Genomic DNA, 26605 nt, shown 5'->3' with positions numbered 1-26605 from the left:
AATGGTCACAAACTCCTCCATGACCGTTTCAGGCTGGACATAAGGAAAAACTTCTTTGCTGTCCGAGCCCCCAGGGTTTGGAACAGACTGCTGCCAGAGGTGGTTCAAGCACCTACTTTGAACCCCTTCAAGAGACATTTGGATGCTTATCTTGCTGGGATCCTATGACCCCAGCTGACTTCCTGCCCCTGAGGCAGGGGGCTGGACTCGATGATCTTCCGAGATCCCTTCCAGCCCTAATGAGTCTATGAGCTCACCAAAAGTCATTAAGCAGCCCTCCAGCTGAAATAATTGGCCACCCTTCTATTAAAATATCCCAAATCACAGGTAATTTTGTAAAAATTCTGGGCCTACTTTAATTTTCAAAGGTCCAAACAAACCAATGAGCACCATGCCTGGCCTTATGGAGTGAATTTTAAAAGGGTGGATGCTAGCCCCAAAGATTGTTTTCAGCATGTCTCAAGCTATTGCTGCTGCTTCCCAAATGTATTTCCCACCATTTTGGTGGGAAGAGCATAGTAAGAAATGGAGTCCTCTTTTTGCCATTATCCACAGAGGCATTTGTGCAGAGCTGTTACAGTGTTTGTTCTTGTACCTTTTAGGGATGCTGTTAAGTAGGATATTGCATCACTTCGGCCTGTTCAGGTCTTTAGCCAATTCTGCTATATATTGTAAGATGTAGTAGAGGCATCAGGTACACACTGCATTTTAGTATTCAGAGCACAAGACAGAAAAATGATTAAAGGGGGTTATTAAGACTTAAGAGTGGTTAAAGGAGGTTTTGTTATAAAATAAATTAACTATATTAAATATGGAATAGCTTGTACCATGAATCAGTGCAATGGGCAAAACACTGAGGGATTCATTTGAATGAAAGGCTATCTATACAGCACAGGAAATCATCATCCATATTACAGCAATCTCTCCAGCACTGACGGCACAGTGGTCATAATATATTATTGCACTGAACCCAACAGTCAAACAAAAATAGGCTTCTATCCCACAAACGAATTGGTATAAACACAAGCTATAGCCACAGATACCTTGCAGGACAGGGCTTTTTCCTTAGTAAAATTAGATAACCCCACTGAGGATTTAATACATTACATGTTGCAATCCAGAGTTTCTTCTAAGTCCATATCAGCATGATAGAATGAGGAGAACTATATTTTTCTCTTAACCAGTTCCAGCAACCATGAGATCCTATAATAAAAAAGAAATGCTTGTTAATGTGCTTGTGGGAGCCATTAGCTTGACTTTCAATAGGATACATTATCTATTAATTAGTGCATATTAGCCAAGAGTCATCTTTTCTGGATACTCATGCCCAATCACACACAAAGACACAATAGGCCAGATTCTTACTGAACTAAAAGTGCCTTAACACTCCTGAGGCCTGGACCCAGACCAAATTTTTAATCTAAATATCAGTTTTTAAAATGAGTAAACAAAAACAGAGAAATAAATGGAAAGTAATCAAATTGAATCCTAGAATGGTTCAGCTGTTCAAATGTATAAGCTTTTTAAACAAATAAATCAGAAGCTTGCCTATTTTGTAATGCTGATATCAAGCTAGAAGCTTGAATGTATTGTGTGTGTGGTTTTGTTGTTTTGGAGATATGATGAACAGAAAGTGTTTTGCTTCCAGGTGGTCTTTTTATGCCTTTACATCTAGGAAAGGTGACTAAAAAGAAAGGTATGATATAACTATAATATTATAAATTATGAGTAGTAGATACACTGGAGGATAGAGCCAGGATTCAGAGATACCTCAACAAATTGGAGGATTGGACCAAAAGAAGTCTCATGAGATTCAATAAAAAAAATGCAGTCCTGTACAATCCCATGCACCAGTACAAGCTGGGGCTGACTGGTGGGCAGCAGCTCTGCAGAAAAGGACCTGGGGGTTACAGTGGACAAGAAACTGAATAAGAGCCAGCAGCGTGCCCTTAGTGTAAAAAAGGCTAACGGCATGCTGGGCTGCATTAGTAGGAGCATTGCCAGCAGATAGAAGGAAATGATTCTTCCCCTCTATTAGGCATGGGTAAGGCCACATCCAGAGTCCTGTGCCCAGTCCCGCCCCCGCTCCCACTATAGAAAGGATATGGACAAGTTGGAGAGAGTCCAGCGAAAGGCAACAAAAATGGTGAGGGGGCTGGGGGACATGACTTGTGAGGAGAGGTTGAGGGAGCTGGGCTTATTTAGTCCAGACAAGATAGGACTAAGAAGGGATTTAATAGCAGCCTTCAGTTACCTGCAGGGCGGTTCCAAAAATGGAGCTGGACTGTTCTCAGTGGTGGCAGATGACAGACCAAGGACCGATGGTCTCAAGCTGTGGTAAAGCAAAGTTTAGGTTAGATATTAGGGAGAACCTTCTCACCAGGAGGGTAGTAAAACACTGGAACAGGTTACCCAGAGGGGTGGTGGAAGCTCCATCCTTGGAGGGTTTTAAGAACCGACTAGACAAAGCCTTGTTTAGCTTGATCTAGCTGGCGCTGGTCCTGCTTTGACCAGGACATTGAACTAGATGTGACCTCCTGAGGTCCCTTCCAACCCTCATTTTCTATGCTTCTATGAAAACACAATGTTATCACTTTGCCACCCTTGAAACATCATCCATTTGGGAGTGAAGAGCTATGCAGAAGCACAAAGTAAACTGCTATGGACAGGAAGTGAGGGTTGATGTTAACAGTTATTCTGAACTTAAATTTAGCTGTGAAGTTGAAGCTTTTTTCTTGTAAGGATCTTTAATGCTCACAAGAAGTCAGGAGGGGTGCAGCGGTATGGATGCACCCCACTTCTGTCACTATCCCTGGCTGATCTGGGGGAAGAGGGAGCCCCAGAGCTGTTCCTGCCCTGCTCCATCTGTAGACTGTGGCGATGAATGGTGCCCCGCTCAACAGGAGACAGCGACAGCATTATGCAGGTTCCTCCTTCCAGCGCCTGCTCCCTGCCCCGTCTCCCCGCAGTGGAGCAGGGATTGGCAGGAGGAAAGAGTGCATGGCTGTTGCTGTCCCCAGGCAAACGCAGAAGCCCACACAGCCGCTCCCCAGAGCACCCAGCTGGAGCACCTTTCTGGGCCCCCCTCTCCCTCACCCTCCCCAAGTCAGCTGGAGACTGTGGCAGCAGTATCAGTTGGGGAGGGCAGGTCCTCCCCACCTTCACTGGTGATTCACTGATTCCTGCCCAGCTTCCCAGTGTCTCCCACTGACCTGGAGAATCCAGCCATGCCTCACCTCACCCCCACCCCCACCTGGGGATGTGCTGCCTCCCCACTTTAGGAGATCCTAGATCCACCTATGTAAGACATCAAGATCTAGGCTAAAATCCTGGTTCCACTAAAATGACACAAAACTCCTACCGATTCCAGTAAGACCCGAATTTCACCTATAAGCTTCAGGTCATCTATGAAATATAATACCTCCAGCACACCTTCGCTTCTTCATCATGTTGCTTGGGCATCAAAAGGGTATTTTCTATATCCGTACCAGTGTCTACAATACCACAAGGTTTTCTTTACAGTTCTCTCCCAAATACTGATCCAAATCAAACTTCCTTGGCTGATCATGGGGAAGTCCAGATCAGTATAGAGACCACTGTTCAGGAAATTTTAAAAACGGTATTCATTTTTTTGGTGGGTTAATGTATAAAGCTAAATGGGGTTATTTATTTCAGCCAGGATGGTGTGCTGGCTTCTAAATTCTTGCTTTTTGGAGATGTATACTTCCAAGGTTCAGTAACAGAAAATATTCTCTGTTCTGGTGGTAATGACTGTACACAGTTGGTGGATGAAATTATAGGACATGATTCTTACAGTTATTCTTATGCAGAAGATCAGCAACTCCACTGAAGTTATACTGACTTACAGAGATGGGACATCGGTTTCCGTTAAGAATCATGGCTACAACATACTAATGGATACAATTTAAATGCCATTTTTGATAGATGTTACTTACGGTATTTTTTATTACCTTAAGCAACTATTGAAGTAGCCTTGCCAAAATCCTAAAAAGGGATTTGTAGTGGTTATGTCTGAAGAATAAAAAAAGATTGGATGGCATGGTAGCAGAACTGAAAAGCTCCCTTTCATCACAATTGTCCATGCAACTTACTGCAGAGCTTGTGAAAGTTATTTTCAGAGCCTTGAAAACATACTTGACTTTGTGCTAAGCCTTAAAATATTTTTTTTAAATATTTTACAATGGTTAAAAGTCACCTTTTATTTTAGCTCTTGGTAGTTTATAGAGTCATAGATGTAGGGTTGGAAGGGACCTTGTAGATCTTCTAGTCCGATCCCCTGTCCTGGGCAGGAGAGAAAACTGGGCTCAAATGACCCCAGGTAGATAAATGTCAAGCCTCCTTTTAAAGACCCCCAGGGTAGGAGCCAGCACCACTTCCCTTGGAAGTTGGTTCCAGATCCTAGCCGCCCTGACTATGAAGTAACACCTCCTGATGTCTAGTCTAAACCTACTCTCTAACAACTTACGGTCGTTATTCCTTGTTCCTCCGGGAGATGCTCGGGAGAACAAGGTCTCTCCCAATCCCTGCTGGTCCCCCGTGGTAAGTTTATAGATGGCCACTAGATCCCCCCTCAGCCTTCTCTTGTGGAGGGTGAACAGGTTCAAGTCCCGTAGCCTCTCATTGTAGGGCCTGCCCTGCTGGCCCCTGATCATGCGAGTGGCCTTCCTCTGGACCCTCTCCATGCTGTCCACATCCCTCCTGAAGTGCGGCACCCAGAACTGGACGCAGTACTCCAACTGCGGCCTGACCAGTGTCGCATATACGGTTATACCTCCTTATGACCAATTAATATTCTTCCAAATAATTTTCAGCTTTAATGAATTAATGTAATTAAGTAAAGCTCATAACCAGTCCTAGTCAGCACTTACACTCTATCTTTCAGTGGGATACATTCTATCCCAAAATGCTCTTAATAAAACCAATTCCCACAACATCCATGTGATATAAATACCATTTTACAAATGAAAACTGGAAGCACAAAATAGGAAGATGATGATTTGTCTTACACCTAATCCAAAGTCAAGGTCACTTGACAGGAGCAGAGCTGGGAACAGAATAGAGAAATACTAGCTGACAGAGGGGAAACATATATGATAAACTACTTTGAGATTACAGCATTTCTCTTCCCTACCCCCCTCCTGGAAAGGAAAGACTTTCAAGACATGATGTGCTTTGACTGGATGTGATTTTCCAGTTACAATCTGCCTTTATTCTGTGGGGTAGAATTGCATCCACAGATGGTCTAGGGAAAAGCAGCGGCTAATTTTAGCTTAGATAGAGCCTCATGTATGTACCTGGGGGAAATAAAATTAGGATGCACTTTATGTACTTTCTAAATTACCAAGAATTGCTTACTACATACATAAATAATACCTACTGCTTTACATTTAATAGGTTTGGTAAGAAATATCACAAATATCAAAAAGCACATTTCTTTTAAATATGTAATACATATAGCATCATATACAATATATATTTTAAAACGGGCTATTTTCTGTCTCAGCGTGTTGTAAAATCTCATTATTGTGCAGTAATGTGTCCCCAGCATCCGTTATAGATTATTTTTTCTGCATTTCCAATTCAGCGAAATAATTAGTGGTAATTGCCATAAGCAAATGGTTACCAAGTGATCCAACACTGTCAGTAAGCAATTTGTGCTTTTGAGATGTCCTTGTCCTTGCATGTTTTGTTTTGAAGCAAAGAGATAAGCAGAGGGAAAAACTGTGATTGTGTATCATAGTTCACCCCCTGGCCTGCTCCTAATGTGATGCAGCTCCACACCAGTTTGGACCTTATGCAGCAGTAGCGTATAATCTGCGAGGTGCTGTGTCACAAGTCTCTCAGTATTACACAAAACTCTGCATCTCACTGAAATTTTCTTTGGGCACAAATTATATTTTCATCCAGCCAAACCTGTTCTAATATATTCAGAGTGGGACTATAAAACCAAGAAGTCAAAAGAATAACAAGAAGCAGAAGAAATATGAAGAAGAGCCAATCTGCATCTTAAAATCTTCAGAGACCTTTCAGAAAGTTCTTCCGTTACCTCATCTAAAAATACACATTTGCATGCACTTATGTCTACGCATTTAACAGTAAAATACAACCTGTCAAGAGGACCATAGCTGTCAATCAATCACCATTATAAATATCAGAATGTAATTAATCTTTGAACAATTGAAAGTATCAGAACAGACAGCTAAAATTGTGTCCCCGTTACAGCACTGACCAGCAACTTCTCATTTTCCATTTATGTATATTGTGTAAAGACATTTTAGGCAGGCTTCAGCGTTAGAAATGTCCCAGCTGGAATGTCATAACCAATAGTAGCTCCTATCTAGTTTGAGATCTATAAGCTTTATTATCTGAGCCAATTTTATTTGGAGCAGAAATTGTTCCTGGACAACTAGTGATCAGAGTATCAAAAATGTATACCAGAGAGCTTTGGTTTTAAAATCAATTTGCTATAGATATTCTAATCTATGAATGCAAATTGGTACATATATAATCCACACGCTTCATCACTATGTTAGCAATAGATCTTTTCATAAAAGTGCTCTAAGTATGTGACCCAGGCCTAAAAAATTGTATAGCTTGATATACTGGATGCATGTACAACACTAGTTACACAACTATGGTATACAGAGTCAGTGTCATATGGACTATCAAAGGAGAGGAGGGAACGATGGCCTTCAGTAAACAATTTGTCTAAGCAAAAGTTTATAAGGTATACTTTTCTGCACAGTACATCTGACCATAAAGAAACCTGGACTCAGCAAAAATGTATGCAAAATATGATCCATTTGAAAAGTTTGTTCTAGACCCTTTCATATATTTTTGCAACCCACTTTTGGGTTGCGACCCACAGCTTGAGAAATGCTGGCCTAGATGATCTTATGAAGTTCCTTCCAGCCCTACTTCCCTATGATCCTCATTTCTCAGATTCTGATGAGATGAAACTCAGAGCATCATTATGGGGACATGGGTAAGGATACCTGTATTTAATTATTCTCTTCCATGCTTTTAAACATCTGAGTTGTATTTTAAAAGTAATTATACCTGAATTTCTGTTTCTTAGTGGTGAGCTTTTCACTCTGAATGCAGAGACAGACAATGACGTCTCCCATGTATTAGCCTGTGTCAACAGTTGAATTTTCTGAAACAACCATAAAAGTTTCCAGCCTGTTTTTCAAAATGCTGGATTCTCTGTTAATAATTGAAGAATGCATGCTGTGTTTCTCCTCTGTGTATGAATCTCTAGTTAAACCAAAGGTTTTGGTTTAGCAGTCTACTAAGAGTGGAAGCTAGGAATAAAATAAATCAGTATTTTTTCAGTGAGAGAAGCCAAATCACAAAATCATAGAAAATTAGGATTGGAAGGGACCTCAGAAGGTCATCTAGTCCTACCTCTTGCTCATAGCAGGATCATCCCCAACTAGATTATCCCAGCCAAGGCTTTATCTAGCTAGGTCTTCAAAACCTCCAAGGATGGAGATTCCACTACCTCTCTGGGAAAACTGTTCCAGCGTTTAACTACCCTCCTGGTGAGAAAGTACTTTCTAATATCTAACCTGAACTTAATTTGCTGCAACTCGAGACCATTGGTCCTTTGTTCTGTTATCTGCCACTTATGAGAACAGTCCAGCTCCATCCTCTTTGGCACCACCCTGCAGGTAGTTGAAAGTGGTTATTAAATCCCGCCCCACTCTTCTCTAAACTAAATAAGCCCAGTTCCCTCAGCCTCTCCTCAGAAGTCATGTCAAGCCCCCTAGCCATTTCTGTTGCCCTTCACTGGACTCTCCCCAATTTGTCTACATCCTTTCTATAGCGGGGGGGCCCAAAATGGGACACAATACCACAGATGTGGCCTCACCCATGCCGAATAGAGGGAAATAATCACTTCCTTCAGTCTGCTGGTAACACTCCTACTAATCCAGCTGAGTATGCCATACCCTTCATCATGACAAGGGCACACCATTGGCTCATATTCAGTTTCTTGTCCACTGTAACCCCCAGGTCTTTTTCTGCAGAGCTACTGCCCAGCCAGTCAGCCCCAGCCTGTACCAATGCATGAGATTGTTGTATCCTAAGTGCAGGACTTTGCATTTGTCCATACTGAACCTCATGAGATTTCTTTTGGTCCAATCATCCAAGTTGACGAGGTCTTTCTGTATCCTATCCCTACCCTCCAGTGTATCTACTACTCCCCCAAGCTTGGTGTCATATGCAACCTTGTTGAGGGTACAGTTCATCCCATCTTCCAGGTCACCAATGAAAATACTTAATAAAACCAGCCCCAGAACCGACCCCTGGGGAACTCCATTTGATACCTGCTGCCAACTAGACATCAAGCCATTGATTACTATGCTTTGAGTCCAACAATCCAGCCAGTTTTATAGCCACCTTGCAGTCCATTCATCTAACCTGTCAAAAGCAGTCCACTGCTCTCCCTGCATCCACAGAGTAATCTCATTACAGAAGGCAATCAAGTTAGTCAGGCATGACCTGCCCCTGGTGAACCCATACTGACTATTCCTAACCTCCTCCTTCTCCCCCAACTGCTTAGAAATTGATTCTTTGAGGACCTGCTTCATGAATTTTCCAGGGGCTGAGGTAAGGCTGACCAGTCTGTAGTTCCCCAGATCCTCCTTTTTTCCCTTTCTTAAACATGGGCACTATATTTGCCCTTTCCTACTAGTCCAGGACCTCTCCACAAGCACCATGAGTTTTTAAAGATGGTCAGCAGCTCTGCAATCATATCAGCCAGCACCCTCAGCACCCTCAGGTGCATCCCATCCAGCCCCATCAGAGTCCAGCTTCTCTAAGTAGTCCCTAACCTGTTCTTTTGCTACAGTTGGCTGCTCACCACCTCCCCAAACTGTGCCGTCAGGTGCAGTAGTCTGGAAGCTGACCTTGCCTGTGAAGATTGAAGTAAAAGAAGGCATTTATTTCAACCTTTTCTCATCATCATCGTCACTAAGTTGCTTCCCCCATTCAATAAGAGACCCACACTTTCTCTCACCTACCTCTTGTTGCTGACATACTTGTAGAAACCCTTCTTGTTACCCTCATGTCCCTTGCTAGTTGCAACTGCAATTGTATTTTGGCCTTCCTGACTTCATCGCTCCATGCCCAAGTGATACTCTTATACTCCTCCCTAGTCGTTTGTCCAAGTTTCCACTTCTTGTAAACTTTCTTTTTGTGTTTTACCTCATCGAAGAGTTCCCTGCTAAGCCAAGTTGGTCTTCTGCCATACTCGCTTTTCTTCCTGTGCATTGACATTATTTGTTCCCGTCTTTCAGTGAGGTTTCTTTAAAATCTAACCAGACCTCCTGGACTCTTTTCCCTCTCATACCAGTCTCTCAGGGGATCCTGCCCATCAGTTCCCTTAGGGAGTCAAAGTCGGCTTTTCTGAAGTCCAGGGTCTATACTCAGCTGCTCACTTTTCTTCCTTTTGTCAGTATCCTGAATGCATTCATCTCGCGGTCACTGCTGTCCAACCTGCCACCCACTACTACATCCACCATCAATTCTTCCCCGTTTATGAGAAGCAGGTCAAGAAGAGCATGGCCCCTAATTGGCCTCTCCAACACTTGTACCAGGAAGTTGTCCCAAAAACTTTCTGGATCACCTGTGCACTCCTGTATTGTCCTCCCAACAATCGGGTGATTGAAGTCCCCCATGAGAACCGGGGACCGTGACCAGGAAACTTGCACTAGCCATTTGAAGAAAGCTTCATCCTCCTCTACCCATCCTCATGGCCTGCTGGTCTATAGTAGACACCCACCATGACATCACCCTTGTTGCTCTTTGCTCTGGCCCTAACCTAAAGGTTTTCAACAGGTCTGTCTCATACTGTTTCATTGCTCTGAGCAATCATATGGTTCTTTTACATATAGTTCAACTCCTTCTCCTCTTCTCCCCTGCCTGTCCTTCCTGTGCAAGGATTTCCAATTCTTTCTGCTGGTTTCCCAGGCTCTGTGCATTCATGTACAAGCACCTAAGGTAACTACCTAGCTGATTGCCCTGGTAGTTTTCCAGGAAGAATGAGGCGGCCTCCCGTGCATTACCCCATCCCGTTTATGCTTCCTCCAGGTCATCCGAGTTCCCACCTACATCAAGGCTTTGTTACCCATCTCCCAGCAAACCTGATTTAAAGCTCTCTTTGCTGGCTTACTGAGCCTGTCTTCAAAGATGGTCTTCCCCAGGGGTGGGCAACTATTTGGGCCTGAGGGCCACATAGGGAGTTTTGATGAGCTGTCACAGGCTGCGTCAGCACCACTCCCCCTGCAACAACTCACCCAAACTCCCTATGGGTTTGTGGGTGGGTGGGTGGGCAGGGAGCAGTGTTCAGGAGTGGGAGGTGAAGGAGAGGCTGTGATCACATACCCCTACTATCTGGGGTGTGGGGAGGGTGGGTATGCTTGTGCATGTCTATGGAGAGGGTGCTGCCTGGGCACTAGGACCTGGGACCCTGCTGTGTGTGGGGGGGGGGAAGGGGGGCACATGCAGCAGAGTTTGGCTGGGCAGTACAGTCCATGCTGCCCCCACAGCACTCCCTATGGGGCCAAGGTCCATCCATTCATGATGGGCCAGCCCACACTATGCTCCCACCAGTGCCCACAGTCCATCCAGGTGCTGCTTTGTGTTCCCTGCCTCTAGTGGCAGCTCCTGCTGTTGATCTTGCCCCTGAAGCACCATGCCATGCTTTTCACCTGGAGCTTGAGGAGCCACCTGGCTAAAACTGTGACCCCAGAGCAGCATGGCACAGTATGGCAGGGGCAAGATCAGAAGCAGGAGCCACTGCTGAAGGTGGGGAGCACAGAGCAGCACCTGGCTACAGCTGCACCAAGAACTGCCTTGTCAGGAGTTGCTTTCTGGCCAGGGCCTGGGCCAGTGGGCACTGGTGGAAGCCCAGTGCAGGCTGCCCCAGCATGAATGGGCTGGCCACGGCCCCATGGAGAGAGCCATGGGGACAGCAGTGGGCTGGATCCAGTCACCTAGTGGGCCAGATCTGGCCTGCAGGCCATATTTTGCCCACCCCTGCTCTTCCCTCTCTTCATTAGGTGGATCCTGTTTCTTCCTAGCAGTCCTTCTTCTTGGAACAACATCCCATGAGCAAAGATGCCAAAGCCCTGCTGGAGACACCATCTGCACAGCTATGCATTGATCTGCAAGATGCATCTGCTCTTGCCTAGTCCCTTCCCCTTGACTGGGTGGATTGAGGAGAATAGCACCTAAGCCCTTTTCCCCTCACCCTTGAACAGAGAGCCTTGTAGTCACTTTTGATCTGCTCAGGGTCTCCCCTGGTAGTATCATCGATGCCCACATGGACGAGCAGCATGGGGTAGTAGTCAGAGGGCCGGACAAGTCTCAGTAATCCTTCTACGACATCTCGATCCAGGCTCCAGACAAGCAGCAGACCTCCTGAGACAACAGGTCAGTCTGGCAAATGGATCCCTCCGTCCCCAGCAGAAGGGAGTCTCCAACCCCCACCACCCATTGCTTTCTCTGAGTGGCAGTGGTCTCAGTCCTCCCAACCTTAGCAATGCCTGGCCTGGCATTTTTGTGCTCCTGCTCTTGGTTTCCATATATGTTCTCCAGGCAAACCACTGCAGGTGGAGATGAAAACTTCTGCTTGCTGCCAGAGATAACAAGCTTCCAGCTTCTATCTTTCTGGGAGTCTATGTCCTCTTCCTTTCTAGCACTGCCTCTGGCAGTCCTTCAGGTCTCCCTCAAGTATCAAATCAAAGAAGTCCTCATGGTGGAGGATGCTTCGGAGCCATCCTACCTCCTCCTGTAACTCTCTTGCCTGGTCCCCGAGGGACACCCCCAGAAGGCAGCGCTCACACCGCAGGCACTCCCTCACCTGGCTGTCACTGGAAGGAACCTGCAAGCCGCAGCCTCCACAGCGCCAAACCTGGGACTGGGCAGAAGCCTCAATGATGAATGGTCCTGCCTGAACAGACCCCTCACAGATGCAAGCAAATGAAGAGCTGGCAGTGGCAGTGGCTCCAGCGTTGTGACATCCTTCAGCCACTTCTCGGGGTGTCTTAATCCATCACCTCTCTCTGCCCTCCCCCTATTTCCAAGCAGACCTTCCCTAGCAAACTCCCTTGTAAGCTGGCCTGTTCACTGCTTCTTGGTCCCAAAAGGTTCCCTTTTCCCTGCTAATCTGCTTCCTCTCACCAAGCTTACAGTGAAGGAAGGCAAGAGAGAGTTTCCAGGCAAACTCCCTAGCAAACTCTGGATTCTAGTTAAAGAAGGGACTTAAGTATTGGTCTAACTGCTGCATTTTAGCTACTTACACTAAATATATGTAGGTTAGTTACTCTTAATTAAAGAAAGAGCTTACCTTAAAGGCTCCCCTTCAAAGAGGGGGATGGACAAATTGACCTGTGAACTGACTTGCAAACTGCCCTGTTCCCAAATATGTTGCGCCTGCTGCAAACAGTCTGAACAACCAAGATGCTGCATACAAAAATGAACCCAAAGATTTATTACGACTTCAGCATTGCAATTCTGAATGCAATGTAATGGCTCCTTGATTACACCGCATAGAATTGACTAAGTTAGTCCATTTAAAGTGTACAAACATGCCGTGTTTAATATCTGAGACCGTTAAGCTGTGTTGTTTAAAATAATTAAACCAAATGTTAAAGAAAATCAAATGCGTATATGCCAATATGCACAGTGGAAGAAGTTGGTGCTCATCTTGAACAGCCCCTCTCCATCTTTAATTATTTTTATTATGGACATTGGTATTTAACTGGTCAATGGATGTAAAGTGTGAGCACGTTATAGTCCAGACAAAAGCTAATTCAAACAAGCACTTATGCAGCAGCAGCTCTTAAAGGAGTTCAGAAATAATAGTGTTTACTTTCTAGAGCAATGTCCATAGAGAGCTCAAAGTTCTTTACAAACATTACATGGCAACAAATCCTGGGGATGCTATATTTCATATTCATTTTGCAGCTGAGTAAACCGAGGCAAAAATTGAGTTTAAACAACTTAACCAAAGCTACAGAAGACAGAGCCAGGCTTACAACTTTTTATTCAAGTTCCCATGCCTCTGCTAAAAAGAATACATATCAACTATTCTAGTACTACTTGATTTCTACATCTTTATACAGTGTCGGTCATGATCATATAGCCAAACTGTCCATCATATAGCAATATCACGTGATGTGACCAAATATCTTAGTTTACCAAAAGCAATTAGTGCCTAAATAATATGAATTTTAAATTCTTCCGTGTCTCATTCCAATTTATGTTTTGATTCTTCAGTTCCTCGAAGATAGTAATCAAACTTCAGTGGGATACTTGACATTTATTCCAAGTCTCTTCCATAAATTACTGTGTCTGTTAAAATGATATGACTAACATAATACAAGTCAATTCAAAATAATCTGAAGTATTACTCATGGAACTGCTTCTGTATTAAAAAAAAAAAAATGTTCAAATCATATTATAGTTCAGAATATTGATGTCTTTGTGATGCATCATTGTGGATCCTGATAATTATGAAGTAAAAATGAATTGTATTTTAACAGACCTCTTGTCTCATTTCTCTCATACCCAGAAGCCTCATCACTCATGCATGATGTGTGTTACTGCAGAGGTGGCATTGCTATTTTGGCTGTATATCCTAAACAATTCTTCATCCTCTCGAAGAATTTTCTTTCCTAAGCCAAACTTAGATCTCATTATCCATTGCTCCCAGGAATATGCAAAATATTCTACAACTGTTAAAGCAAACACAGATCTTTTAAAAAGATATTTGGTAGCATCCTCTGATGGCTGACTTGTGAGCCAAGTTCTTTTCCTGAAAACATTGCAGGTGACAGCATCCCAGTGAGAGACGAGAACACTTCTGTTCACCACAATGCCTCTGTTTGTGTCAGTGGAGCATCCTATTGTCATATCTATTATATGCATTACAAAAAGAGGCAGCCAGACTCAGATACTGATGAATCACAATGCACCATGCCTGAAACTAGGTGTCAATGAATAATGCAGCTGATCACACAGCCAAATATTACTCGCAGGTCCTGAAGAGACATTACACTTAAGATGTAATTAACTGGATAATCAACAGGGATCCTGGTTTTCCCTGATAAAAAGTTGCAAATTCTGATTAAAAACTCAAAATCCATGATTAAAATGAAAGGCAAGCTATCTAGCTAGATAGTGATTAAAATGAAAGGCTAGATATAGATCTATATCTAGCCTTTCATTTTAATCACGGATATCTATATAGATATATATCTATATAGGTATCAGTTGAACCCAATGTTTTCTTGATTTAATTACAATTTTAAAGCAATTTGGAAGCCTGCCAGTGCCTCAATTACTATAATAAAACAAATTCTAAACACCTATACATTTTGGCATTTGATTTTAGGTTTTTTTATCATGGGAAAAAAAAAAAAAAAAAAATCACTCCCAAGCCACAGCCCCCCTGGCCCTGCTGGTGCCCCTCACTCCCCAACCAGAGCCCTCCTGGCCATGAATGCCGCGTGGCTCTGGAGGCTGGGGGGGCACAGTGAGCTCCCACAGGCGGTGGTGGCAGGACTGTGGCAGCAGTGAGCTGCTAGCTCTCACAGGTGGCCACGGTGTTATCAGCACTGGGGGTTGGTGGGGCAGCAATTGGGGACCACCTACAGACACCGCCAGCAGCATCGGTGGCACTTTTTGCAGGGGGTGCACTGCAATCTCAGGGAATGCATGTGCACCTACGTGCACCTTCTATGCATTGCCAATGCTCCTGGCCCTGCCAGTGCTCCTCACTACCCCCACCACCACCACCATAGCCCCCTGGCCCTGCTGGTGTCCCTCACCCCCTACCCATAGCCTGCTGCCCCCCAAGCCCTACCGGAAGGGGTCCCCAGTGCCAGGGACCTGGGTCCACAATCCCCTGCCCCCCTCAGCAGCACCTGAGCCCCAGCTGCTGTCTTCAGGAGGCAGCAGCTGCTGCAGCAGAGTGGAGCAGGGAGCCTGGCTCCCCCTCCTCTCCCCTTGCTGCCTGTCTGCTGTGGAGCTCTGCGCCATTGTGTGCACTCCTGGGGGGACCCGCGCCCCCCCAGATCTGTGTGGGGCAGGGGTGGGAGTGGGTTCCCCACCCTCCTGCCCTCTCCCAGGGCCTCTGCAGCCCAGCAGGAAGCTCCTTGCTGCTGTGAGCTCCTTGCTGCCCAGGTGAGGCATCCCTTGCCCACGTAGCAGCAGCGAGAGGCACAACACACACATTAGCACTAGCTACGTAGAAGTGACCACAGAAAAACTTCAAAACAAAGTCTGTATCATTGATTCTCAGTTAGGCTGCCAGCATCCTGGGGTGTCTTGAAATCTTTTCAAAGGTGCCATAGGGTGCAATGCTAGCACTGGTAGTGTGCCAACATGAGTCACAAGATAAGCCCTGAAATTTCAAATGGGACTCCATAGTGCTAAAAAAGCTGACCTGCTTTGGGCTCTCTGACACCTTTTCAACAGAAAAATGTCTCTATTTTTTTTTTCTACATAAAAAAAAAACAAAACAGGCAACTACTAAGAGCTGGTATTTTACAAGGGGTGCCTTGAGTCTGACAAGGGGTTTCTTGAGTCCAAGAAGGTTGAGAACTGCTGATTTAAGCTGAAAAAGAAATGTGTTTAACTCTGGCTAATCTGAATGAGTTAGTTCAGGTTAAAATAGCTATGAAGAAGAGGTAATTTTAATTTAAACCCAAGGTAGAATTTGAGCTGCAAGCTTCAGTTAAAATGCAAGTTACTTTGCATAGCTAGCCCAAGTCAACCAGTTTGCAGCGCTTTATGCTAAAAAAAAAAAAATATGTGAGCAACCCTTATTGCCCTCAAAGCATGCAGTCACATCAGACCACCCCCAAGCTTTAATTCTAACCAAAACGAGCCTTGGTTTGATGCTTTAATTAAATGGCATGTGATGCCCTAGGTACATTGCTCATTAGAGGGGGTACTAGTAGAAACAAAATAGATACATGATAAAGAGATGAAAAGTCAAAAAAAAAAAAAAAAAAAACTTCTGAGTTCTCCAGAACTACCCTGTTTTATTTATGAAAGGCAAAAATTCCTAGCACTAAGTATGTCAGGGTAATTAGAAAAAAAGAAAACTCTAAATATGGAATTGAAAGTCAGCAGGTGGTCTGGAGCCACGTGACACCGAGTGGCAAAAGCCTAAGAATAAGTAATATAATTCTCATGGTCTTGATTTCCCACCACTGTAGGATGTCCATTGGGTGATGCCAACTGCTACTGAGCAAACAAACATGATGTGCCGCATCCTTGCAAACTGACTCAAATAACGAGGCTTGCATTACTAGAGAAAAATTATGTGGTGCATTTTTATGCAAGGGCTGGAATGGATCCAGGCTTGTTTCTTAGTTGTCAGTCATTAAACATTTGACTCCAAAAAAATAAATAAATAAATAAAGAAGTCTGCATACAAATTGGGAAAATACACAGTGCCGAGTGGATTAGTTGAATAAAATATGATATGGCATAACTTTGTGGAGACATTATTCTTTCCATTGTATCATATTAGAAGGTATTAAAAAGCCTCTGTGATGTGTCAGGAATACATGCAAGTCAGTGCTTCCCCAGCTTTTTGTGAGACTACTGGCCAGTTGCCACATGTGCAGTTTATTCTCTCTCAGCCAACCTATAAGGCTACAGTAGGAGGTTTGATTTGATCACTCCTATCCAGACCCACAGAGGCAACTTGTTGGTATGAAACTTGAGTACGAAGACAGTTCCTTCCATATCTTCCTGGTCAGTAGATCAGAGTCAAAGTGTTTCTGCATCAATGTCAAAAGCAGCAATTTTGAATGGAAGTAATATTTTATAATGGTACTTACATGCAGAAATATCCATTATCCAGAGCCTATCCGGAGCAATACCTGTACTGCGCAAACAAACCAAGGAAGTCCTGGTTGGATGAATGGATGGGATGCATGGGATACATGGATGGGATGCACGGATGGGATGTACAGAGGGTGCCAAGGGAGTTGGCTGATGAGATTGCAGAGCCATTGGCCATCACCTTTGAAAATTCATGGTGATCAGGAAAGGTCCCAGATGACTGGAAAAGGGCAAACATAATGGCCATATCTAAGAATAGGAAAAGGTAGGATTCAGGGAACTACAAACTGGCCAGCCTCACCTCAGTCCCTGGAAAAATCATGAAGCGGATACTCAAGGAATCCATTTCATAGAACCATAGAATCATAGCAGTCGGGTCGGAAGGGACCTTGTAGATCTTCAAGTCCGACCCCCTGCCTGGGCAGGAAGGAAACTGGGCTCAAGTGACCCCAGCCAGGTAGGCATCGAGCCTCTTCTTAAAGACCCCCAGGGTAGGATCCAGCATCACTTTGCTTGGAAGTTGGTTCCAGATCCTAGCCGCCTTAACTATGAAGTAGTTTTTATGGATGTCTAATCTGAACTTACTCTCCAACAACTCGTGGCCATTATTCCTGGTTATCCCGGGGGGGCGCTAGGGGAAACAAGGTCTCCCCCAAACCCTTCTGGTCCCCCCTAGTGAGTTTATAGACAGTCACAAGGTCCCCCCTCAGCCTTCTCTTGTGAAGGCTGAACAGGTTCAGGTCCCATAGCCTCTCATTGTAGGGTCTGCCCTGCTGTCCCCAGATTATGTGGGTGGCCCTCTGGACCCTCTCAATGTTGTCCACATCTCTCTTGAAGTGGGGTGCCCAGAACTGGACACAGTACTCCAGCTGTGGCTTGACCAGTGTCACGTAGAGGGGGAGGATCACCTCCTTGGCCCTACTTGAGATGCACCTGTGGATGCACGATAGGGTCCGGTTAGCCCTGCCGACCGTGACCTCGCATTGTCGGCCCATGTTCATCTTGGAGTCAATGATGACTCCAAGATCCCTTTCTGCCTCCGTGCTCTCAAGAAGGGAGTTTCCCATCTTATAAGTGTGCTGCCGGTTACTACTGCCCAAGTGCAGCACCCTGCACTTGTCCGTATTGAAATGCATCCTGTTTTTGTCAGCCCACCCTTGCAACCTATCCAGGTCTTTCTGCAGTCTTTCCCTCCCTTCTAGCGTGCCCACCTCACCCCAAATTTTGGTGCTATCAGCAAATTTGAACAGGTTGCTTTTCACCCCGTCATCCAAATCACTGATAAAGAAATTGAACAGTGTGGGCCCAAGGACCGAGCCCTGGGGGACTCCGCTGCCCACTTCCCCCCAGGTCGAATATGACCCGTCCACCACCAGCCTCTGAGTACAACCCTTCAGCCAATTAGCAATCCATCTGACCATGTAGGCATCGATGCCACAGTCGCCCAGTTTTTAACAAGGATGGGGTGGGAGACAGTGTCAAAGGCCTTGCTGAAGTCCAGAAAGACTACATTCATGGCACCACCTGCATCCAATGCTTTTGTGACCTGATCGTAAAAGGCAATCAGGTTGGTCTGACATGACCTGCCCCTAATGAAACCGTGCTGGTTGCCCCTGAGCATCATCCTCAATGCCGGCCCATCACAGATGTGCTCCTTGATGATCTCCTCAAAGAGTTTCCCCAGGATTGAGGTAAGACTGATGGGCCTATAGTTGCCCGGGTCCTCCCTCCTCCCTTTCTTAAGATGGGGACCACACTGGCTATCTTCCAATCATCTGGCACCTGGCCCGAGCACCACGAGCACTCGTAAAGCTGTGCCAAGGGCCCAGCAATAACCCCTGCTAGCTCCCTCGACACCCTGGGGTGGAGAGCATCTGGACCTGCTGACCTGAACATGTCCAGCCCCTCCAGAAGCTCTCTAACCTGGTCCTCCTCAACCTTAGGTCTTGAGGCATTCCCCTCGAGTCAGTCTTAAAACATGGTGGGGGAGTCCCGGTCCCTACCCAAGAAAACGGAGGTGAAGATTTCTAAGCACTTGGAAGAGAAGAAGGTGATTAGGACCAGTCAGCATGGATTCACCAGGGCCAAGGCATGCCTGACCAACCTGATTGCCTTCTATGATGAGATGACTGGCTCTGTAGATACATAGCATGAACTGAACTAATGTAGCTGATGTTAACGTAGAGTGTAATAATAGTGAAATATAACCATGTTAGTCTTATCCTGTAAGCAACTCAAAAACTCCATTTTGTATCCTTCTGCTTGACATAAGTGAATGAACTCTGCATAGCCTTTATGTATGAGTGTGTATAAAAGGATGACTGGTGAGAGAATGGCAGAGATGGGAGAAGAAGATTTAACTGTTTACGTAAGCAGCAAGGCACCAAATGTAAGTTACCAACCAGTAACTAACTAACAAACGGCTGAAGAATCCCTTTGAAGCTTGAGCACAAAGGAGATAACAGAAGAAGAAACGTTGCCAGACGGGTAACAAGAACACTCCAAGGCTAGGATAAGCTGAAGACAAAAGAAGAACAACTGCAAAAACAGAAGCTGGGTATAGAAAAACCCCCAAAGCACTGAAACAAGAGATGCCAATCCCTATAAAAGAACACTTTCAAAATGCCAAGTTGAGCAAGTCTCTTTCTCTACTGCTGTTTCACCAGAGCACAGATGCATCTGTTCACCCCACTCCAGCTGTTATCTTCAAATCATCATCATCTACTCAATAAGTCTGGGTTAGCCACCCTGGGCTGATATTGAGCAACTATTGCTAATAACTGTATCTGGTGTATGTGTGGATAAAATGGTCGTTTTGTGTACGCGTATGCCTGTGCGTAATGATGTGTATGATGATCTGTGTGTGTTCGTATGAATGGTGTGCCCAAACCTCTATGTGTAACCCATATGATCAATAAATGTGGCACCTTGCCTTATCCCCCTTTATAAAGTCTCACTCGTGGTTTGAGCAATTGGCAATCTGTGTAACAGATATGGGGAAGCCAGTGGATGTGATATACCTTGACTTTAGCAAGGCTTTTGAAACAGTCTCCCACAGCATTCTTCCAAGCAAGTTAAGGAACTATGGGCTGGAGAAATGGACTGCAAGGTGGATAGAAAGCTGATTGGATCATTGGGCTTAACGTCTAGTTAGCAGCCTATATCAAGTGAAGTGCCCCAGGGGTTGGTCCTGGGGACAGTTTTGTTCACTATTTTCATTAACAACTTGGAAAATGGGAAGGATTGCACCCTCAGCAAGTTTGTGGATGACACCAAGCTGGGGGAGTAGTAAATTAGCATGGGGCTAGGATTTGGAATGACTTAGACAAATTGGAGGATAGGGTCAAAAGAAATCTCATGCAGTTCAACAAGGACAAGTGCAAAGTCCCTCACTTAGGACAGAACAATCCCATGTACCAGGACAGGCTGGGGCTGACTGGCTGGGCAGCTGCTCTGCAGAAAAGGACCTGGGGGTTACAGTGGACAATAAGCTGGATGTAAGCCAGCAGTGTGCCCTTGTTACCAAGGCTAATGACATCCTGGGCTGCATTGGTAGGAGTGTTGCCAGCAGGTCCAGGGAAGTGATTATTCCCCTCTATTCACACTGGTGAGGCCACATCTGGAGTACTGTGCTCACCTTTGGGCCCCCCCACTACCAAAAGGATGTGGACAAATTGGAGAGAGTCCAGTGCAGGGCAACAAAAATGGTGAGGGGGCTGGGGGACGTGACAGGATGGAGTGCACCCTCAGCAAGTTTGCAGATGACACCAAGCTGTGGGGAGTAGTAGATACACTGGAGGGTAGCGCTAGGATTCAGAGAGACCTCGACAAATTGGAGGGCTGGACCAAAAGAAATCTCATGAGGTTCAATAAAGTCAAATGCAAAGTCCTGAACTTATGAACAAACAATCCCATGCACCGATACAGGCTGGGGATCAATTGGCTAAGCAACAGCTCGGCAGAAAAGGACCTGGGGGTCACAGTGGACAGGAAGGTGAATGTGAGCCAGCAGGGTGCCCTTGTTGTGAAGAAGGCTAACGGCATCCTGGGCTGCATTAGTAGGAGCAGTAAGCTGTTAGCCTTCTTGGCAACAAAAGCAAACTGTTGACTCATTTTCAGCTTCTTGTCCACTCCAACCCCTCAGATCCTTCTCTGCATAGCTGCTGCTTACACAGTTGGTCCCAAGCCTGTAGCGGTACATGGGATTTTTCTGTCCTAAGTGCAGGACTTTGCACTTGTCCTAGTCCTATCCTCCAAAGTATCCACTACTCCCCCCAGCTTGTTGTCATGCAAGAACTTGCTGATGGTGCACTCCATCCTGTTTTCCAGATCATTAATGAAGATTGTAACAGGAGGGACGGCAGGGTCGCTGTGCTAGCCCTTGCTGCCTCCTCTACTGTGCCAAGCTTCAGACTTGCATCCTCCTATTCTCGCCCGCCACGACTTTGATGATATGTTTTTATAGGGAGGCTACCTCTCCCCCACTTGGCCACAGTTCTCCTGCTCCGGGTGTCCTGCGTATCTAAGCTTTGTGGGCCTTCTCTGTACGCCACCCTTCTCACTAAGGCCTTCTCCATACTGCTGCCTTTCTCACTGGGACTCTCCGCGCCCACAGTGGGGCTTCTCCATAATGCTGCCTTTCTCACTGGGACTGTCTGCGCCCACACTGGGGCTTCTCCGTAATGCTGCCTTTCTCACTGGGACTGTCTGCGCCCACACTGGGGCTTCTCCGTAATGCTGCCCTTCTCACTGGGACTGTCTGCGCCCACACTGGGGCTTCTCCGTAATGCTGCCCTTCTCACTGGGACTGTCTGCGCCCACACTGGGGCTTCTCCGTAATGCTGCCCTTCTCACTGGGACTGTCTGCGCCCACACTGGGGCTTCTCCGTAATGCTGCCCTTCTCACTGGGACTGTCTGCGCCCACACTGGGGCTTCTCCGTAATGCTGCCCTTCTCACTGGGACTGTCTGCGCCCACACTGGGGCTTCTCCGTAATGCTGCCCTTCTCACTGGGACTGTCTGCGCCCACACTGGGGCTTCTCCGTAATGCTGCCCTTCTCACTGGGACTGTCTGCGCCCACACTGGGGCTTCTCCGTAATGCTGCCCTTCTCACTGGGACTGTCTGCGCCCACACTGGGGCTTCTCCGTAATGCTGCCCTTCTCACTGGGACTGTCTGCGCCCACACTGGGGCTTCTCCGTAATGCTGCCCTTCTCACTGGGACTGTCTGCGCCCTCACTGGGGCTTCTCCGTAATGCTGCCCTTCTCACTGGGGCTTCTCCGTGCCCACACTGGGGCTTCTCCGTAATGCTGCCCTTCTCACTGGGACTCTCCGCGCCCTCACTGGGGCTTCTCCGTAATGCTGCCCCTCTCCTGGGGCTCTCCGTGCCCTCACTGGGGCTTCTCCGTAATGCTGCCCCTCTCCTGGGGCTCTCCGTGCCCTCACTGGGGCTTCTCCGTAATGCTGCCCCTCTCCTGGGGCTCTCCGTGCCCTCACTGGGGCTTCTCCGTAATACTGCCCCTCTCCTGGGGCTCTCTGTGCCCTCACTGGGGCTCTTCCCTCTGCAAGGCTGCCCGCTCACCGGGCTCTGCTCTGGAGCTGGGGTCTGTACCCCCAAACTCCGTGCCCTCACTGGGGCTGAGGTCCTCACTCTACCATAAGTCCCCTATGAGGCCTCCTCCATCCCCTTATAGCCTCACCCAAACCACCGGTGTTAAACAAACTGCAACATAAACTCAAGCCTCTTGGCTACAACTTAAACCTAAGCCACCTGGCTGTAACGACATTGCTCAGCTATCTCGGAGCTGCTCCCCTTTACTCTGCTAGCGGTACCTGCAGTCAGGCTTCTCCCCGCATCATTGCTCCAGGAGCTTCTCTCTCCCTGGCTGCTGGCAGGGAACTCCTTCGGTCTCAGATACCAGTAGGAAACTGCCTCTGGCCTCAGCTTCCCCCTCATAAGAGCCAGGCCTTGGCCCTTACTGCCAGCTGACCGCTGGCAGGTGTGGGTCGTTTGCTGGCTCCCATTGCCCTGGCAACCAGCACCTGAGGAGTCTTCCGGGCTCTCTCAGCAGCAGGCACCTTCCTGTCCTGCTACAAAGATACTGAACAAAACTGGCCCCAGAACCAACCCCTGGGGCACTCTACTAGATACCAGCTGCCAACTAGACTTTGAGGTACTGATCGCTGTCTGTTGAGCCTGACAATCCAGCCACCTTTCTGTCTCTCTTACAGTTCATTCACCCAACCCATATTTCCTGAACTTGCTTGCAAGAATGCTGTGGGAGACCGTATGAAAAGCCTGGCTAAAGTCAAGGTATATCACATCCACTGCTTTGCCCGCATCCACAGAGCCAGTCATCTCATCATAGAAGGCAACCAGATTGGTCAGGCATGATCTGTAGATACTTTATGTACCAAAATGGTATGCATGCAGTCTCTGGCACTTGCACACAATTCGAGATTTTATTTTGCCTGGTAGTAAAATAGGGTCAGACAGCATAGCATGCCTGCTGCCAGAAGCAAGATACTGACAGGGGGTGCTCCCTTTTCACCTACTCATTGGGTGCCATTTCCATCCATGAGAGGAACAGAACTTAGCCCATAGCGCTCCTAATGCAGGGGTCCCAATGCAAGGACAGGCCACTCCCATGCCCTTGGCAGGCAGGTTTTATAGAAAGCTTTCATTACTGCTTGTCAAAGTTTCTAGGTGTTTCAGTATGCCTCCTTATGGTAGGCAGAGATTACCCTGAGATAGAAATGCCTTTAAAATACTGACTTAGCCACGCAGTCACCATCAACAAAGTTCCCCTGAGTCACCTGGGAAAGTTCTGGTGCAGCCTTTCTTTCTTCTTACTCAAACTGGAGTCCTCATGCTAAATGAGCAGAGGTAGGCAATTTTAGATGTAGACTGAGCAATTGAAGAACCCAGCAATTGAGGCAAGTGCAGAAATGGTTGACAATGCGACTGTCTTGAGCTACTCAAGGAAAATCACATTAAAAAAAAAAGTCCAGGAAAGTCAGAACTAAGGAAACATAAGTTGCCGAGTATGGAGATCAATAGGGTAGTTAAGAGATGGAGGAAGCAAGAATGAAAGGGAATTTTTTTCTAATTCTCTCCAATTCCCAACTGCCCTATGAGAACAGCAAATCCAGCATAAAGAGCTAGCACATCCCTGCTTTAAGCTCAAGCATTTGTCTGCTTCCTCTCTAGTGAGAATGGATGAATGAGATCGAGTCCCAGCTAGTCATTAAGCAGAGGAAATGCTTGGCAGCAGTCTCACAGGCCTGAATCACAAAATATTGGAATAAAATATTTTTTCTGAAACATGCTAATTAGTTGCTTGAAAGCCAGGGGGGCTGCTTTGCTTTGTTTTGCTTTTTATTATTGTTATTATTATTATTAATTATAATACATTTCACAGCAACACTCTTCTAAGTGGTTTGGGACACACACAATCCCAATTTTACCCCTGCATCATTTGCATATATTTCCCCAGGATTTGCATGTCCTTCTGTAAACAACTCTGTCTATTCATATCCTTAATTTTTGCTATTAGTTTTTGCAGAGAGCAATTAGCCACAACACTGCAGGATTCTGAGAATCCAGTTCTTTAAGGATTCGACTGAGAGGGGCAACTAAAGACGGTGACTCACTCTCCACTGCATACAGACCAAAAAAAATGTCTTTTCTAACTGGTGTACAATATCACACAAATGAACTGTATCACTGCCCAAAAGGGAGAAGAATCCCCTTCCACCCTTCTGCAAACACTGAAAGGCAACTGCTCAGCTTCTTAGCTAGCTGCTCCACCCGGCCACTTCCTCTAGTTATGTGTGCTCCGAGTAGGAGGGAAAGGTCTTGATCCATTAAGGTTGTCTATGTAGACGTGTACATACAGGATAATATGCGTTACCTCCTTATTTTAGTCATATATCTATAGAGAAATATTATCAACTATACAGAACAGGAAGCTCAACATGCAGGTGTTATTTCATGCTGATCAGCATTTTACAATTATATGTCAAATCTCTCTTTTGGATTTCAATAAAATCTTACCCAAATAAATAAGTCATTTGTATGCAGAATCGTATAAACCCTCTCCACTCTGTCTTTGTCAAGGGAGGTTGCCTTTCTGAGAAACAGGTGGGCTACACTGGCCTTTCATTTACTTAGAGAAGCAGATCACTAATATACCCAATATATGGCATAATATTCCTAAAAGTAATGTTTGATGAGGGTATAGAATGATTTGACCTAGGCAATTCCCAATATGCTCTGTGTGCTGCTGTTGATGGAAATCTCTCCTGCTTCTCACTCCAGCATAAATGAAAAAACAACTATAACAAAAGGCCAGTAAAGCGTGCCTCCTATGTAATATAACCAGCACATCTGCAGAAATTATTTTTGCATTGGCCTGAGCTTTTTGGAGCTCATCATGTGTCTGACAGTCCTACCAGGCAGTTACTTCTCAAAAACTGCTCAGTTATCATACCGCTGAAACTTAAAGACTTCCCTTCGTTTTATTTGTAGTCTAATGTGTCAAGCAAGATGCCGTATCATTTCACAGAAGTACTAAGCGCCAGGTTTTCAGAGGTGTTTAGGCGCCTAATGGAATCTGAAATCCATGGGAGTTAGGCACTTTCAAAATCCACTGGGTGCCAGACTAAATGCCTTTGAGAAATCTGTCCGAGTGCCTGCAGGAAGGATTTTACCTATGTACTTGTTTTCTAATCCTGAGCGCACAAGTTCCCTAACTAGGCAAATCCTACTCATGTTTGCAGGATCATACTATAGTTTATTCATTGCTGTTTAACTCAAGCATGTCACGGGACACTCTCAGTTATTTGTGTGCATTATTAATAAAGTATTATGAAAGCTACCAGTCCATTTTTGTTTGGTTCAGTTTGGTTTGGGTTTTCTAACCTCTGATTTACATTTCACCGCTTAGGTTGTCAGCTTGCTTTTTGTTCAGCTTAGGCATTAAAGATAGTCTCTGTCTAGCTACAAACTATCACATTTTACTTTGCAGTCTGTTTCATCTCTCTGTGCACGCGTGAATACAATGCTGCAGCATCTAGGTTGCTAGGTCTTCAAGCAGGTGTTTAAATTCCTATTAAACCTGTTTTCACTACTTACATCTTTAAAATATTTTAAGTTTTATTTTAAAATTTAGTAATATTTTAAAATTTAAAATTAAGTAATATTTTAAAATTTAAAAAATATCTTAAAGTTTGGCCCCACACCAAACCATATGGAGTCTGTCACAACCAGCTGACTTTTCGATCATTCTTTCTGAGAATAAATATTTCCATTTTTATCACAGTGTGTGCCATGGTCTGGAGACGCAACTAGGGGACTGGTAGCTGGACACTTTCCTTCCAGCCAAGAGCCTGACACTGCATGCATATAAAGTTTTCTAAAGATGAAACGTATGGGCACAGACAAGCGTTTGCAGGAGCTGGGTTAGGTTTAGGTGGCTTGCTTGAAGCTGCCTAAACCAGGAGTGACACATGCAGGTGTTCACCGCTGCCAGGAGCAGTGCGGCAGCCTAATATAATTAACTCAGCAGCCTGGAAGGGGTGGTGGGTTGGGTGCAGAGACTGGTGTAGAGCCACTGGGACAGTGGAGGGGAATTAAAATAGCCCTGGGACTGTGCTATGAGTATGAACATATACAAGCATCACTAGACCCAGTGGTGGATCGAAGGGGGGTGC

The 26605-nt window shown here is 45.6% G+C and overlaps 1 long non-coding RNA gene across 1 annotated transcript; it reads right to left on the bottom strand.

Annotated features, from left to right (window-relative positions):
• Positions 1 to 303: 303 nt before the first annotated feature.
• LOC132243400 (uncharacterized) lies at positions 304 to 22828 on the bottom strand. The gene is made up of 3 exons (XR_009454932.1): positions 22724 to 22828; positions 2255 to 2332; positions 304 to 1203 (listed from the first exon to the last, which is right to left on the bottom strand). It is a non-coding gene; the product is annotated as an uncharacterized LOC132243400 (long non-coding RNA).
• Positions 22829 to 26605: the final 3777 nt, after the last annotated feature.

The sequence above is a fragment of the Alligator mississippiensis genome, chromosome 9 (genome assembly GCF_030867095.1).
Source record: "Alligator mississippiensis isolate rAllMis1 chromosome 9, rAllMis1, whole genome shotgun sequence".
In the NCBI taxonomy this organism is placed as follows: Eukaryota; Metazoa; Chordata; order Crocodylia; family Alligatoridae; genus Alligator; species Alligator mississippiensis.
This window is presented reverse-complemented; position numbering and strand designations above follow the sequence as displayed.